Source organism: Antedon mediterranea, chromosome 7 (assembly GCF_964355755.1).
Source record: "Antedon mediterranea chromosome 7, ecAntMedi1.1, whole genome shotgun sequence".
Classification (NCBI taxonomy): Eukaryota; Metazoa; Echinodermata; class Crinoidea; order Comatulida; family Antedonidae; genus Antedon; species Antedon mediterranea.
This window is the reverse complement of record NC_092676.1, coordinates 12071972-12089905: the sequence shown is the minus strand read 5'-3', so window position 1 is coordinate 12089905 and position 17934 is coordinate 12071972. Positions and strand designations below refer to the sequence as shown.

General features: G+C 31.1%; 1 long non-coding RNA gene across 1 annotated transcript; it reads right to left on the bottom strand.

The window, feature by feature from the left end:
• Window positions 1-5152: 5152 nt before the first annotated feature.
• Window positions 5153-10492, bottom strand: LOC140054552 (uncharacterized). The gene is made up of 9 exons (XR_011846527.1): window positions 10478-10492; window positions 9649-9680; window positions 8963-8994; window positions 8276-8307; window positions 7589-7620; window positions 7243-7274; window positions 6898-6929; window positions 6709-6748; window positions 5153-6076 (listed from the first exon to the last, which is right to left on the bottom strand). It is a non-coding gene; the product is annotated as an uncharacterized lncRNA (long non-coding RNA).
• Window positions 10493-17934: the final 7442 nt, after the last annotated feature.

Here is a 17934-nt window from a genome sequence, read left to right as displayed (position 1 = left end):
TAACACTGGAAATGATTTTGCTTCATTGCTTTTATTACTTAACAATGCAATAGGGCTATTATTTTCACACGGTGCACAACAAATTATGTCATTAAAATATTCATCAACCAAATTTTGTCGCCTGTCAACAGGTTGGAGACTTGTATCAAAGATAGCACCACACAATCGGTCTTCTAATTCTTCCTCTTCTTCTTCATTGTTTACTATACATGTTTGATTTTCATCTACCTTAGTATTTGCATTTTCAATGTTTTCTTCAGATAAATAATTATGCCATTCTTCATTAATAGCTATATCAAAATAGCATTTGTTATGATCTTGTAAATATCTAAGAGCTTCAATAACATTAGCAGTGTTAACAAATTTATATTTGTAATAACCTTTGTAAGACAACTTTCGCTTCAATTTTACGGATATTAATTGATCATCAACCTCTGGTCTAGGCAGCATTTTAACAGTTTCAATAGTATTTGATGGTACACATACGACTGGTCCATGTATTCCATGCTGTCCACCTTTTGGTAAATTCATTAATTTCATAAAAGGAATGTTTAATCCAATCAAATGCTGCTCTAAATTATTTAAACACCTAAGCTCAGGAGGAATATCGTGTAGTTGTAAATTGTTTGAATTGGCTTCTGCGGGAACTTTCCCGTTTAACATTTTCCTGTGGCATGTGAAACAAATCCATAAACGACATCTTGGTGATTCGACAAATTGACAAGGTTTATTACATTCATTATTGCAAAAATGCAAATACTTTTCATTTATACAAGCCTTATTTTTGTATTTAGCTTTAACGCACTTCATAACTTGATCTTTGAATAACAATTTAAAGCATACACAACAAACATATTCAGGACCACGAGAAACAGTTTTCCTGAAGTTTTCTAAAACAATCTCAAAATTAGTGTTTTCTGATTTCATTTTTTCCCGATTTGTCATGTTTTTCTTCATGATTTTGTTTCGGAACCCTTCATCACCATGATACTTTTCTGTAAATCTTTGCTTACACTTTTGCTTACACCTTTGACGGAATTTTGAATTACCTCGATATTTCTCAGCCAATTTTTGTTTACAGTTTTGTCTAAATTTCAAATTACTCCGATACTTTTCTGCCAATTTGTCTTTGCATTTTTGTCTAAATTTCAAATTACTCCGATACTTTTCTGCCAATTTGTCTTTACATTTTTGTCTAAATTTTAAATTACCCCGATACTTCTCTGCAAATTTGTCTTTACAGTTTTGTCTAAATTTCAAATTATTCCGATACTTCTCTGCCAATTTCTGCTTACAATTTTGTCTAAATTTCAAATTATTCCGATACTTCTCTGCCAATTTCTGCTTAAGGTTTTGTCGAAATTTCAAATTATTCCGATACTTCTCTGCCAATTTTTGTGTAAGGTTTTCTCTGAATTGTAAATTATTAAAATACTTCTCTGCTAATTTTTGCTTCAAGTTTTGTTGAAATGTTGGATCATTGTGATACCTTTCCTTCTTTCTTTGTTTATTATTTTGTAGAGTTTTATGTCTAAACATTGTATCATTGTTGTATCTATTCTTCATTGTTTCTTTTTTGGTTGTTCGGTAATCCAAATTAATGTTGTAATTATGTCTAGCTTTATTTCGTACCTTAACATTATATTTAGGGTCACATCTATACATTTTGTGTTGTCTTTCTCTGTTTTCCTTCCTTTTTTGGAATTTATAATCACCATCACCATATTTTAATTGTTGTGCCTCTTTTACTTTGCGTTTCTTTTCCTCTCTGTATAGAAAATCACTTTGATATTTGTTTCTGATTTCATTTGTTTCTTCTGAATAATTTTTTTCTTCTCTTTCCCGTTTAATTCTCTGTCGATTCTTTTCTGTTTCTTTTCTAATTCTATAAGATTGTTTTCGTTTTCCCCTTAAAATTTTTACTCTGCTTTCTGAACAAGGCCTTTCAACAATTTTACTCTTTTTGTGTTTTGGTTCTATATCTTCAAATGTGTCACAAGTTTCTTCTCCCGTTTTCTTTCGTTTCTTCGTTGTGACATTCATATCAACTTTTCCTGTTGTTTCCTGAACATTATTTTGACTGACATTGACAGATTCCACTACATTAAAATGCACATTCATGGTGTACAAAATATATATACCATTGTCAGTTGTAACATCATCTATTCCTCCTGGCTTTTTAGCAGAAAACAATTGCCACGTCAAAAGCTGATCATTAAATGAATAAATATCTGTATTAAGCAAGTTTGCCATTGCACTTATTTCAGTATTGGATGCCCACGTTCCATTATCCATTACTCTTTTTTTAAACACATATTCCTTAACTGATCTATATTCGTGACTAAATGTATTAATAAATAAGTCATCAGTTTCCAATAAATGATTAGTAATTGCTCTTCTTAAAAGTAAATGATTATCTTCAGTCCCAGAAATAATGTATGAAATTGCACGATAAAAACAATTACCATCACCTGTAATATTCGTAATTTGAAGAGGATGTCCAATCTGACTAGTTCTGTTAATACCACAATTCATATCGGTATGTTCACAATGAATGCCTACTTCTTTACACATGTTTTTCTTTTGTACTTCTGAGATTGGAATAAATTTAAAATTCTTGTCAGGTCTTTCTCCATACTGAACATTAACAATTTCAATATCACTATCACTTTGCCATTCATTACTTGATGAGACATGACCTTCTTTATTATGTGTTTTGCCTTTAACTTTATAATCAATATTCTTTTCTGGTAATCTTGTACTACATTTATACTGATAAGACGTACTAGGTTCATCAACATCGACGTTTCCCAAGTTGCTTTGTTCACAATTATCATCGAGCACAGAAGCGGAACATAAAATCATAGACTTATTTTCAATATTTACACCAGTCAGTTCAAACTCGGTGTCATGTAAATTACAGTTCATTGACCTTGCTAATCTTATACAATAGTCGTACACACCTTGCCAAGATGGACTGTAAAGTAAAATACTCTTTCCATGCTCACTAACACAACCAAATCGATCTCTTGCATGTGGATCAAATATAAGGAAACCATTTACACGTTTAATAATAGAAAATGTGCTTCTGTTAAAATTCATAAAAAATGCATCATGTTGGTGTAATTCTTGTTCAAGAGCTTGGTTTAATGACAAGGCTCCATATTCAGCCATAAATTCGAGATTCCCATCTATTATACCAAAAACTGATTCTTTTGGAGATATTACAAATGTGTTATCCAAGATATCCAATTCTTTCGGCAGTTCAGAAATCATCAAAAGGTCCTCATGCATAGTGGAATCTTTTTGAATGTAACGGTACAACTCATTTCCAAGAGTCAATATTGTATCAAGGTCTTTGGTGTAAAATTCATTTCCATTCATCTTTGTAGAATAAAGAATAGCTACAAGACTATTTGCAACACACTGTTTACCACCTGCAAAGCCAAATCTATAATTCCCTTGATTAAAACTACCCTGTGCTACAGTTATATTATTATCATTACTATTATATAGTTGTAATTCATTTATTGATTGTGTATTCTGCCTTATTGGTGCATTCTTTTGTTTTGATCTCTCATCGATTATCAATTCTTCCGAAAAATTATTTTTTGTTAAAACTTCAATATCCACATCGATAGCATGTTGGTCACATTTAGGTTTAGTATGGGACCTAATTTTTTCAGTCACTGCTTTTTTAGATCCGTCATCAATTATCGATACTTCGTTTTCGTCAAATTCACAACTTGCACATGTTTGATTTTTATGATCTGTAACATTACTATCAAATCTATTAGTTCTGTCATTCATTTTGCTACTATTTTGTGATTTCACATCGTCAGTCGCTGTGTTGTCGTTTTCTTCAGTAGGCCTACATTTCATTTTAAAGTCGTCATCAGTTTTCATTTCTGAATTGTCATTTTTACCTTTCTTTAAAATAATATCTTCGCCAATCCGTTCCATAGTATCGCAATCATTCTTGTGGTGTTTTAAATTCAGGTTCATATTATCTTGTGATTCTTTGTTATCAATCTTCTTACTTTTGACAAAACGACCCTTGCTATTTCGTTTCGAACCACCACCTGATTGTTGTTGTATTCCGTTTGTTACCTTTGTATTTTTCAAAACATCACACATAGGCTTACCATTCGTTTCGTCATTTTCCTTGTATTCTCTATAAGTACTTGTATTCATGTTCCATTCCATTTTGTTATTATTTCGTCTTTCATAGAAATCTTTTACACCTTTGCCGATATATTTTACACCTGGTTCTATAATTATACCATTTATAACGCGCTTTCCCCTTTTCTTATTTCCTCTATTTTTACATCTCTTTTTTCTGTTGTCGGTTCTTTTCTTTGATCTGACCCTTATCCAATCATTACCAAGTAAATCTTCACTTCCTGTTTGTTGACATTTTAATTTGGCATTATTACAACGTTTTTCTTTATTTTTCGTTAATTCCGGAAAGTCTGCAGTGACAGATTCATCAGGTTCTAGAATCGTATATCTATTGAAATGACAGGGAATACCTATTTCACCCAACATGTTATCAACAAAATTACGATTCCCACACATTGAACAAATCCAAATTACCCGGGAATTACATAGTTTGTCTTCAAACACATCTCTTACACATTTCACATGAAAATTTTGACTACAACAGTCACATGTTATGCAATTGTCGTCTACTTTCACTTCAATATTACAGAAAATGCATGTATCATCAAACTCTGAATTGACCTCTGTACGATAAGATAATATGTTTATGATATCATCAATTATTCCTTTAAATTCAGTTGTATCTTTCATAAATTCACAATTGACATTACCTGTATCATCATTTCTCTCGTCTTTGACATTCTCAGTTGAACAGCATTCATCAAGTAGGTCCAAGATGTCATTAACAACTATTTTAAATTCTGCTGTCTTATCCATAACTCCATTATTAACATTACCAGTTGTATTGACAAAAATCTGCTTTTTACTTGTAACTTCTTTATTCACATTCTTACACAAATAAATTATCATTGTAAAGATAATCAACAAAAAGATACCAACTAATGTTATGAATTCCATATTCATTATTCAAAATTTGTATAAGAAACAAATCTACAAATTTCTTCAAATTAATAAACTTTGTATTCTCCAATTCCAATGAATATTACAATTAGGTTCTTTTTATCAATTCAAGAAATCCTTGCTAAAACAAAATAAATTATTAAAATTCCAAAAACAATTCAATTTTATATTGTCTTTTGTTTCTATGATTTTTAATTTTTGTCCTAATTTTTTTTCTTTTAATATATTTTTTTTTTGTCTGCTTTTTTTTCAATAGTTCAATTATACAATTTCACTGAATAAAAAAATTAGCTTCTGCTTAATATTGGCTTGATGAAATACTATTTAATATTATTATAAATATTATTTTAAACTTCTCTTTAATACTTGGTTATGCTAAATAGTTTCAGATTCTAATTTTTATTCTTTTTACAATTCTACTTAATAACAGATTCAAATAAAAGTGATCTTTAAATCTTCTTTAATTAATTCTTTTGTAATAAACTCTGTTTAATATTTATTTCTTTATAATAAGCTTCTGTTTTATTCTTCAAACTTTTGTTTGTATAATCAAACTTTAACTTTACACTTTTGCTTTTGCAAAAATGGTTTTGTAATAAACTTTTGTTTATTAGTTGTTTCCTTGTGATTAACTTCTGTTATCTTCAAGGTTTTACACTTTTGCTTTTGCAAAAATGGTTTTGTAATAAACTTTTGTTTATTAGTTGTTTCCTTGTGATTAACTTCTGTTATCTTCAAGGTTTTACAATTTTGCTTTTGCAAAAATGGTTTTGTAATAAACTTTTGTTTATTAGTTTTTCCTTGTGATAAACTTCTGTTTACTTCAAGGTTTTACTGAATGTTTTAAAGATACTTTTAAAAAATGTTTAAAAAGAAATTGTGCATAAATATTAAAATTCGGTAACCCCTCGTAGAAACTCTCTTTGGAGAGTGGATCTTTTTCTAAAGACCCGGATCTCTTCTGAGATCCAGTGGGTTTATATAAGACAGTCACCTACAATAAAAGAAAAAAAAAAGAGTTAGTTATTAATTTTAAGATACACGGTACAGTACTAAGAATTCCAGTCAAACAATTATAAATTGAATCAGTAGATAAATCAGTGTTTTTACAAATACCTAAATAATAATATACATATCCCCTTGTGGAATGTAACATGATCTATTGGGCCTAGCAAAACAAATTAGGACCAACTCACTACTAAATTCAGGATAGAGACCCATTTTATAAAATTGCAAATTTATGTCTGGAGAAACTGACCACCACATTTATGTTAAAAAGGATGATTGTCCCAAATTTTGAAGTAAACGGTGATAATATATTTGTGACTTTGGTTTATACAATATAAATAAATCACTATAGAAGATATTTTGACCTAAAAATATGTCAAAACTTCATTACATGGAATGTGTCGGAAACAAATTCTTTCATAAAAATTTCACCTTCAAAATTAATCTGAAAATAGGTTTAATTATTCAATGTTCTAATAAAATAGAATTTTATACACAAAAATATTTGGTCACTCAGTATAGTAAATTTACAAACAACACATGTTTATCAATTAAGGGAGGGCATAAATTAAGGAAAATATGTTTTTTCCGTTTTACAGATAATTTTCTAATACTCACAGCTGTAACTGACACTGTATATTTTCTGTACAACTACAATCTAAAAAATAAAAGGAAAATCATTAATAATGGCAAATAAACAACATTAACACTTTTTCAAAATCAACATGCTTCTTAATCAATGGCAACGGTTCACAAAGTAAAGAAAATATGTTTTATCCGTTTAACAGATAATCTACTAATACTCACAGCTGTAGCTGACACTGTATATGTTCTACAATCTAAAAAAAAAACAAGGAAAAACATTAATAATTGGCAATAAACAACATTAACACTTTTTCCAAGTCAACATGCTTCTTAATCAATGTCTGAAAAATTAAGAAATTCCTCAAAATGACTTTGGGTATGAGACAGCTGGTTAGGGCCTACATGTTGTCTCAATGCTAATTTCATTTAATATTTTATTCACAAACCATAAAATCTGAATGATGTAAATGTTACATAATAGAAAATGCCTACAAAATACCAGGCAACGGTTCACAAAGTAAAGAAAATATGTTTTCTCCGTTTAACAGATAATCTACTAATACTCACAGCTGTAGCTGACACTGTATATTTTGTACAATCTAAAAAAAAAACAAGGAAAAACATTAATAATTGGCAATAAACAACATTAACACTTTTTCCAAATCAACATGCTTCTTAATCGAGGTCTGAAAAATTAAGAAATTTCCTCAAAATGACTTTAGGTATGGGACGGCTGGTTAGGGCCTACATGTTGTCTCAATGCTAATTTCATTTAATATTTTATTCACAAACCATAAAATCTGAATTATGTAAATGTTTCATAATAGAAAATGCCTACAAAATAACAGGCAACTGTTCACAAAGTAAGGAAAATATGTTTTCTCCGTTTAACAGATAACCTACTAATACTCACAGCTGTAGCTAACACTGTATATTTTCTACAATCTAAAAACAACAAGGAAAAACATTGATAATGGCAATAAACAACATTAACCCTTTTCCTAAATCAACATGCTTCTTAATCAATGTCTGAAAAATTAAGAAATTTCCTCAAAATAACTTTGGGTATGGGCCGGCTGATTGGGGTCTACATGTTGTCTCAATACTACTTTCATTTAATATCTTATTCACAAACCATAAAATCTGAATTATGTAAATGTTTCATAATATAAAATGCCTACAAAATAACAGGCAACAGTTCAAAAAGTAAGGAAAATATGTTTTCTCCGTTTAACAGATAATCTACTAATACTCACAGCTGTAGCTGAAACTGTTAATTTTCTACAACCTAAAAAAAAACAAGGAAAAACATTGATAATGGCAATAAACAACATTAACCCTTTTGCTAAATCAACATGCTTCTTAATCAATGTCTGAAAAATTAAGAAATTTCCTCAAAATAACTTTGGGTATGGGCCGGCTGATTGGGGTCTACATGTTGTCTCAATACTACTTTCATTTAATATCTTATTCAAAAACCATAAAATCTGAATTATTTAAATGTTTCATAATATAAAATGCCTACAAAATAACAGGCAACAGTTCACAAAGTAAGGAAAATATGTTTTCTCCGTTTAACAGATAATCTACTAATACTCACAGCTGTAGCTGAAACTGTTAATTTTCTACAATCTAAAAAAAACAATGAAAAACATTGATAATAGCAATAAACAACATTAACCCTTTTCCTAAATCAACATGCTTCTTAATCAATGTCTGAAAAATTAAGAAATTTCCTCAAAATAACTTTGGGTATGGGCCGGCTGATTGGGGTCTACATGTTGTCTCAATACTACTTTCATTTAATATCTTATTCACAAACCATAAAATCTGAATTATGTAAATGTTTCATAATATAAAATGCCTACAAAATAACAGGCAACAGTTCAAAAAGTAAGGAAAATATGTTTTCTCCGTTTAACAGATAATCTACTAATACTCACAGCTGTAGCTGAAACTGTTAATTTTCTACAACCTAAAAAAAAACAAGGAAAAACATTGATAATGGCAATAAACAACATTAACCCTTTTGCTAAATCAACATGCTTCTTAATCAATGTCTGAAAAATTAAGAAATTTCCTCAAAATAACTTTGGGTATGGGCCGGCTGATTGGGGTCTACATGTTGTCTCAATACTACTTTCATTTAATATCTTATTCAAAAACCATAAAATCTGAATTATTTAAATGTTTCATAATATAAAATGCCTACAAAATAACAGGCAACAGTTCACAAAGTAAGGAAAATATGTTTTCTCCGTTTAACAGATAATCTACTAATACTCACAGCTGTAGCTGAAACTGTTAATTTTCTACAATCTAAAAAAAACAATGAAAAACATTGATAATAGCAATAAACAACATTAACACTTTTTCCAAATCAACATGCTTCTTAATCGATGTCTGAAAAATTAGGAAATTTCCTCAAAATGACTTTGGGTATGAGACGGCTGATTGCGGCCTACATGTTGTCTCAATGGTAATTTCATTTAATTGTTTGATCACAAACAATAAAATCTGAATTACGTAAATTTTTCATAATAGAAAATGTCTACAAAATAACAGGCAACAGTTCACAAAGTAAGGAAAATATGTTTTCTCCGTTTAACAGATAATCTACTAATACTCACAGCTGTAGCTAACACTGTATATTTTCTACAATCTAAAAAAAACAAGGAAAAACATTGATAATGGCAATAAACAACATTAACACTTTTTCCAAATCAACATGCTTCTTAATCGAGGTCTGAAAAATTAGGAAATTTCCTCAAAATGACTTTGGGTATGGGCCGGCTGATTGCGGCCTACATGTTGTCTCAATGGTAATTTCATTTAATTGTTTGATCACAAACAATAAAATCTGAATTACGTAAATTTTTCATAATAGAAAATGTCTACAAAATAACAGGCAACAGTTCACAAAGTAAGGAAAATATGTTTTCTCCGTTTAACAGATAATCTACTAATACTCACAGCTGTAGGTGAAACTGTATATTTTCTACAATCTAAAAAAAAACAAGGAAAAACATTGATAATGGCGATAAACAACATTAACACTTTTTCCAAATCAACAAGCTTCTTAATCAATGTCTGAAAAATTAGGAAATTTCCTCAAAATGACTTTGGGTATGAGACGGCTGATTAGGGCAGGCAACAGTTCACAAAGTAAGGAAAATATGTTTTCTCCGTTAAACAAATAATCTACTGATACTCACAGCTGTAGCTGAAACTGTATATTTTCTACAATCTAAAAAAAAACAAGGAAAAACATTGATAATGGTAATAAAACAACATTAACACTTTTTCCAAATCAACATGCTTCTTAATCAATGTCTGAAAAATTAAGAAATTTCCTCAAAATGACTTTGGGTATGGGCCGGCTGATTGCGGCCTACATGTTGTCTCAATGGTAATTTCATTTAATTGTTTGATCACAAACAATAAAATCTGAATTATGTAAATGTTTCATAATACAAAATGTCTACAAAATAACAGGCAACAGTTCACAAAGTAAGGAAAATATGTTTTCTCCGTTTAACAGATAATCTACTAATACTCACAGCTGTAGCTCAAACTGTATATTTTCTACAATCTAAAAAAAAACAAGGAAAAACATTGATAATGGTAATAAACAACATTAACACTTTTTCCAAATCAACAAGCTTTTTAATCAATGTCTGAAAAATTAAGAAATTTCCTCAAAATGACTTTGGGTATGAGACGGCTGATTAGGGCAGGCAACAGTTCACAAAGTAAGGAAATTATGTTTTCTCCGTTTAACAGATAATCTACTGATACTCACAGCTGTAGCTGAAACTCTATATTTTCTACAATCTAAAAAAAACAAGGAAAAACATTGATAATGGTAATAAACAACATTAACACTTTTTCCAAATCAACACGCTTCTTAATCAATGTCTGAAAAATTAAGAAATTTCCTCAAAATGACTTTGGGTATGAAACGGTTGATTAGGGCAGGCAACAGTTCACAAAGTAAGGAAAATATGTTTTCTCTGTTTAACAGATAATCTACTAATACTCACAGCTGTAGCTGAAACTGTATATTTCCTACAATCTAAAAAAAACAAGGAAAAACATTGATAATGGCAATAAACAACATTAACATTTTTTCATGAGTATATGTAATACTATAATTTGTAATAGTTTGGAAAATATTATAATTGTCAAGAAGGTGCATGGTTCTTAAATTTAAAAATAAATGTTGTTTTTCGGTAACAACCCGACAAAATCATTAATAAATGTTGGTCCCTCTCTAATATTTCTATGTTGATTAATTCAATTTTTTAAAACTATATACTATATATTTTGATTATTGATTTTAAAGCATATTGAAATAAATTTTACTGTAAAAATGCTGGTTTAGCTTACTGTAATAACACTGGTCACAGACTGACATGTCAGTCTGTGACCAACTCGGTAACAACCAGACACTTTTTAATATCATATAAAAATGTAAAAATAAGGTTTTAAAAAAAAGTAACCTCATGAGTGTATGTAAAGCTATAATTTTTAATAGTTTGGAAAATATTATAATTGTCTAGAAGGTACATGGTTCTTAAATTAAACAAATGTTTTTTGGTAACAACCCGACAAAATTATTAATAATTATGTTGGCCCCTCCTTAATATTTCTATGTTGATTAATTCAATTTTTTTAAACAAAATCTCAAACAATATATTTAGTTCTTTAATTCTAAAAAGAAATGACATGTATAAATTAGGATTTAGTTGTCTGTTATAGGATTTAAGTAAACCTCATATTGTTTTATTTTTTAAGTTTTCTAAATATCATTATTTTAAATGGAAATATGTCTGTATATATCTCTTTTTTTTTTTACCACTTAAATATCCTGAAAGTATATAACATTAGCTTTAGTTTGATATCAAACATGTTAAGACTGCTAAAAGTTGAACATTTTTAAAATCCCCCAAAAAATTGTGGAATTGCCCTACTAATACTCACAGCTGTAGCTGAAACTGTAAATCTTCTGTTAATAAAAAACAATTAAAAAAACAATTACAATCTAAAAAATACAAGGAAAAACATTGATAATGGCAATAAACAACATTAACACTTTTTCCAAATCAACAAGCTTCTTAATCAATGTCTGAAAAATTAGGAAATTTCCTTAAAATGACTTTGGCTATGGGCCAGCTAATTGGGGCCGACATGTTGTCTCAATGGTAATTTCATTTAATAGTTTGATCACAAACAATAAAATTTGAATTATGTAAATGTTTCATAATAGTATAAATGCCTACAAAATAACAGGCAACACTTCACTCCCAATCATGAGACCATAAATCATCTCTACAAATTATTTATTTTATGTTCACTATTTACGATATTCTAGAGATTATGAAGTACTGTAGAAACAATAATGTTATTACTGTACATGTATCTCTTCCAACTCTTTAGGAACTGATACAACTAAAAACTAGGCCTAGCCCCTACCTAGGAGGCCTAGGCTAGTAGGCATAGAAGAGAACTTCGCAAAAAGCAGACTCAGCTTGCTAACAATGCTAAGTAGAGTAGGCTATATTATACCGGTATTTAATTTTAAGGCATGGGTATTCAAGATAAAGTTTGTTAACAAATTAGGAATTAATATATAGTTATAAGCCAGATGCAAAATGGAACTAGGCTAGCGTCACTATGCCTCTACTACAGTACTGTACAACTAAACCTAGGCTAGGCTAGGTCTAGGCCTTCCTGAAGAGGTAATCCGGGACACGGCTAGGCCTAACCTAGCTAGGCCTAGCCTAGCTAGGGCCTAGGCTAGGCCATTTCATTTTGATGGCAAACACAAAAACAATTAAATATTACAAATCAACAATCCAAATTAATCAAAATATATCTTACCTATTTCTAACTATTATATTTAACACAATTGTGTTTAAACTTTTTTAATATAGGCTATATGTTCGTTTTAACAATATAAAATTGCAAAGCAATATCGGGAGCAATACTAGGCTATAATATTACAAATCCAACATGGAGGTGTAACCACGTTGTTCTTTACTAATATGGCACGCAATCGTCGCCAAAAGTAACATAAATGCTGTAGGCCCCAGACACAATTCACCACACTTTCACCATAAAAGTAGAGAGCGCATAAACATTTTTTCAATGGATGGCATAATCGTTTTTCTGTGCGCAATATTCTAACGTATGACGTGCGCTGCGGATAACCTAACTCGTCCGTAGTGACGAGTTCAAATCTAGTTTTTTTTTTTTTTTTTCTATGTTATTCTTCTTTCTTTCCCAAAATTTTGTGTCACGTGTATCTCAAATTCTGATCAACATTACATCGTATAACTTTGTCAGAAGATTTACCTCTATGTGTAGAAGTGCAGGACAGCTCGTTTTTTTACTTTAGAGTCGCGCAGCGTAAGCTACGCGCGATTTTATGAATTTCGCGTATTTAACATAGACTAAAAAGCAAAAGTCATTTTGTAATGACACTTAGTGAACATTTAAGTCATATCAAGGGCAAACTTTCTATGGATTAAAAATGGCATGTTTGACATAAAGTTACGAGCGCACGCGCGTTTAAAATTTCAAATTGCGAAAAATTCATTTCTAATCAACTTTCTACGCGTTTCAGGTCATTTTGAGCATTTCAAAAATTCCCACGCGTGCGCATATTTTTTACGCGCGCGTGCGCACGTAGCGCAAAAACATCTTTTTTTTGCTTGATTTTTGTTTTTTTCAGCCTTTTCTAGTACATTTAGCAATTTTCAATCAATTTCGACTTAAAATCACGTCATACGAGCACGTAGAATTGAACAATTTGCGCGCGTTTTTGAAGAAAAAGTTCAAAAATTCGTCAAAATTATGCCTTTTTTAAAACAGTCATAGATTCTAAACTCCGAGGTGAAAATATTTAAAATTTCAGATTCTGGAAGTAGATGAGTTGTTTTTCTCGAATCATGCATTGATATGGCTAACCAGACATTGTGACGTCATCGTATGGCCACCCGAATATAAAATATAGGATTTTTTTCTCTTTCGTCATAGCTCGTCAATTTAATAGAGCGCATCTCTACTTATCCTTATTCCATTTCACTCAATTTTTTTATATTGTCTAGATCAATCAATTACCTTTCGCATGATCCACCATTTTAAAAATTGTGATGACGTCATCATGTTCAAATGCGTCAATAACTTTGGTCACTTATTTTCACCTATTCTGCACTGTATGTAGTACGTATACAGTATATAGTGTTATACCGTATATACTTAGACGCGACGCAACATAGAGAGCGCACTAACATTTTTCAATGCCATAATCGTTTTATTTTTTTGCGCGCACTATTCTAACGTATGACGTGCACGTGGCTTTTGCACTGCGGATAACCTAACTCGTCCGTAGTGACGAGTTCAAATCTAGTTGGTTATCCGCACTTGGCGGATAACCCCTTGTTATTGTCAGGATCTTTTTTTTTTTTTTTTTTATTGGTTATCCGCACTTGGCGGATAACCTCTTGTTATTGTCAGGATCTTTTTTTTTTTTCTTTCTTATTCTTCTTTCTTTCCCAGAATTTTGTTGCGCGTATATCTCTAAATCTTCTCAACATAACATTTTGTAACTTTATCAGAAGATTGATCTCTATCTGAATATGTCGTAATAAGGTTTTCGGTACCGTTTGAGTTGCGCAGCGTAAGTTACGCGCGATTTTATGAATTTCGCGTATTTAATTTAGATCGAAAACTATTAAACCATTTAAATTGAAACTTGGCAAAAGTTTAATTTATATCATGCGCTAACTTTCTATGGAGAGAAAATGGCATGTTTCACAGAAAGTTACGCGCGCACGCGCGTTTAAAATTTCAAAATGGGAAAAATCAATTTCTAATCAACTTTCTACGCGTTTCATGTCATTTTGAGCATTTCAAAAATTCCCACGCGTGCGCAATTTTTTTACGCGCACGTGCGCACGTAGCGCAAAAACATCATTTTTTTGCTTGATTTTTGTTTTTCCTGTCTTTTTTAGAAAATTTACCAACTTTCAAACAATTTCGACTTAAAATCACGTCATACGAGCACGTAGAATTAAACAATTTACGCGCATTTTTGATGAAAAAGTTCAAAAATTTGTCAAAATTATGCCTTTTTTTAAACAATCATAGATTCTAAACTACGTGGTGAACTTTTTTATAATTACATATTCTGTTAGTAGATTAGTTGCAGATATCAAATCATGCATCAATATGGCGAACCGGACATTGTGACGTTATCGTATGACCACTCGAATATAAAATAAATGATTTTTGTCTCTTTCCTCGTAGCTCGTCACATTTAATATAGCGCATCTCCACTTATTTGTATTTCATTTCCCCCCATTTTTTTATGTTGTCTAGCTCTATCAATTATCTTTCGGACGATTCACCATTTTCAAAATTGTGATGACGTCATCATGTTCAAAAGCGTCAATAACTTTGGTCACTTATTTTCACCTATTCTGCACTGTATGTAGTACGTATACAGTATATAGTGTATACCGTATATACTCAGACGTGACGAAAAATAGAGAGCGCACTGAAATTGTTTCAATGACTTAATCGTTTTTCTGCGCGCAATATTTTAACGTATGACGTGCGCGTGGCCTTTGCGCTGCGGATAACCTAACTCGTCCGTAGTGACGAGTTCAAATCTAGTTTTTCTTTTTTTTCTATTTTCTTCTTTCTTTCCACAAATTTTGTTGCTAGTGTATCTCTAAATCTTCTTAACATAACATTTTATAACTTTATCAGAAGATTAACCTCTATTTGAAGATGTCGTAATAAGGTTTTCGGTCACGTCCGTGTTGCGCAGCGTAAGTTACGCGCGATTTTATGAATTTCAATGATTGATCATAGAATAAAAACCAAAAGTCATTTTGTATTGAAACTTGGTGAAAACTTAAGTCATATCAAGCGCAAACTTTCTATGGATTAAAAATTGCATGTTGGACAGAAAGTTACGCGCGCACGCGCGTTTAAAATTTCAAAATGCGTAAAATCAATTTCTAATCAACTTTCTACGCGTTTCAGGTCATTTTGAACATTTCAAAAATTCCCACGCATGCGCAGTTTTTTTACGCGCGCGTGCGCACTTAGCGCAAAAACATCTTTTTTTTGCTTGATTTTTGTTTTTTCAGCCTTTTCTAGTAAATTTACCAATTTTCAATCAATTTTGAATTAAAATCACGTCATACGAGCACGTAGAATTGAACAATTTGCGCGCGTTTTTGATGAAAAAGGTCAAAAATTCGTCAAAATTATGCCTTTTTTAAAACAGTCATAGATTGTAAACTACGTGGTGAACTTTTTTAAAATTACATATTCTGGAAGTTGATTAGTTTTAGATATCGAATCATGCATCGATATGGCTAACAGGACATAGTGACGTCATCGTATGGCCACTCAAATATAAAATATAGGATTTTTGTCTCTTTCGTCATAGCTCATCACATTTAATAGAGCGCATCTCCACTTATCCCAATTCCATTTCCACCCATTTTTGTATATTGTCTATGCCAATCAATTATCTTTCGCATGATATACCGTTTTTAAAATTATGATGACGTCATCATGTCCAAAAGCGTCAATAACTTGGGCCACTTATTTTCACATATTCTTCACTGTATGTAGTACGTATACAATATATAGTGTATACTGTGTATACTTAGACGTGACGTAAAATAGAGAGCGCACTAACATTTTTTCAATGGCATAATGTTTTTCTCTGCGCAATATTCTAACGTATGACGTGCACGTGGCTTTTGCTCTGCGGATAACCTAACTCGTCCGTAGTGACGAGTTCAAATCTAGTTGGTTATCCGCACTTGGCGGATAACCCCTTGTTATTGTAAGGATCTTTTTTTTTTTTTTTTTTTTTTTTCTTTATTCTTCTTTCTTTCCACGAATTTTGTTCGCAGCCTATCTCTAATTCTGGCCAACATATGATTGTATAACTTTGGAAAAATATTGCCCTGTTGCTGTAGATGTGCAAGAAACTTTTTTTTATGAATTTTGAGTCGCGCAGCGTAAGTTACGCGCAATTTTATGAATTTCAATGATTGATCATAGATTAAAAACCAAAAGTCATTTTGTATTGAAACTTGGTGAAAATTTAAGTCATATCAAGCGCAAACTTTCTATGGATTAAAAATGGCAGATTGCGCTAAAAGTTACGTGCGCACGCACGTTTAAAATTTCAAAATGCAAAAAATCAACTTCTAATCAACTTTCTACGCGTTTCATGTCATTTTGAGCATTTCAAAAATTGCCAGGCATGCGCACTTTTTTTACGCGCGCGTGCGCACGTAGCGCAAAAACAATTTTTTTTTGCTTGATTTTTGTTTTTCCAGTATTTTCTAGTAATTTTACCAATTTTTATACAATTTCGACTTAATATCACCTCATACGAGCACTTAAAATTTGACAATTTGCGCGCATTTTTAAAAAAAAGTTCAGAAATTCGTCAAAATTATGCCTTTTTTTAAACAGTCATAAATTCTAAACTACGCGGTGAACTTTTTTTAAATTACATATTCTGGAAGTAGATGAGTTGTTTTTATCGAATCATGCATTAATATGGCTAACCAAGCATTATGACGTCATCGTATGGCCACTCGAATATAAAATATAGGAGTTTTTTCTCTTTCGTCATAGCTGGTCACATTTAATAGAGCGCATCTCTACTTATCCGTATTCCATTTCCCTCAATTTTTTTATATTGTCTAGGTCAATCAATTATCTTTCGCATGGTTAACAATTTTTAAGACTGTTATAACGTCATCATTTGCAAAATCGTCAACAACTTTGGTCACTTATTTTCACCTATTCTGCACTTTATGTAGTACGTATACAGTATATAGTGTATACCGTGCACACTTAGACGCGACGCAAAATAGAGGGCTCACTAACATTTTTTCAATGGTATAATCGTTTTTCTGCGCGCAATATTCTAACTTAGGTGTCATGCGCGTGGCTTTTGCGCCGCGGATAACCTAACTCGTCCGTAGTGACGAGTTCAAATCTAGTATTTATTTCTTTCCTTACATCCTTCTCCCCCATTTTTTGTGCGCAGCCTATCTCTAATTCTGGCCAACATATGATTGTATAACTTTGTCAAAAGATTGCCCTGTAGCTGTAGATGTGCAAGAAACTTTTTTTTTCAAATTTCGAGTCGCGCAGCGTAAGTTACGCGCGATTTTGTGAATTTCAATGATTGATCATAGAATAAAAACT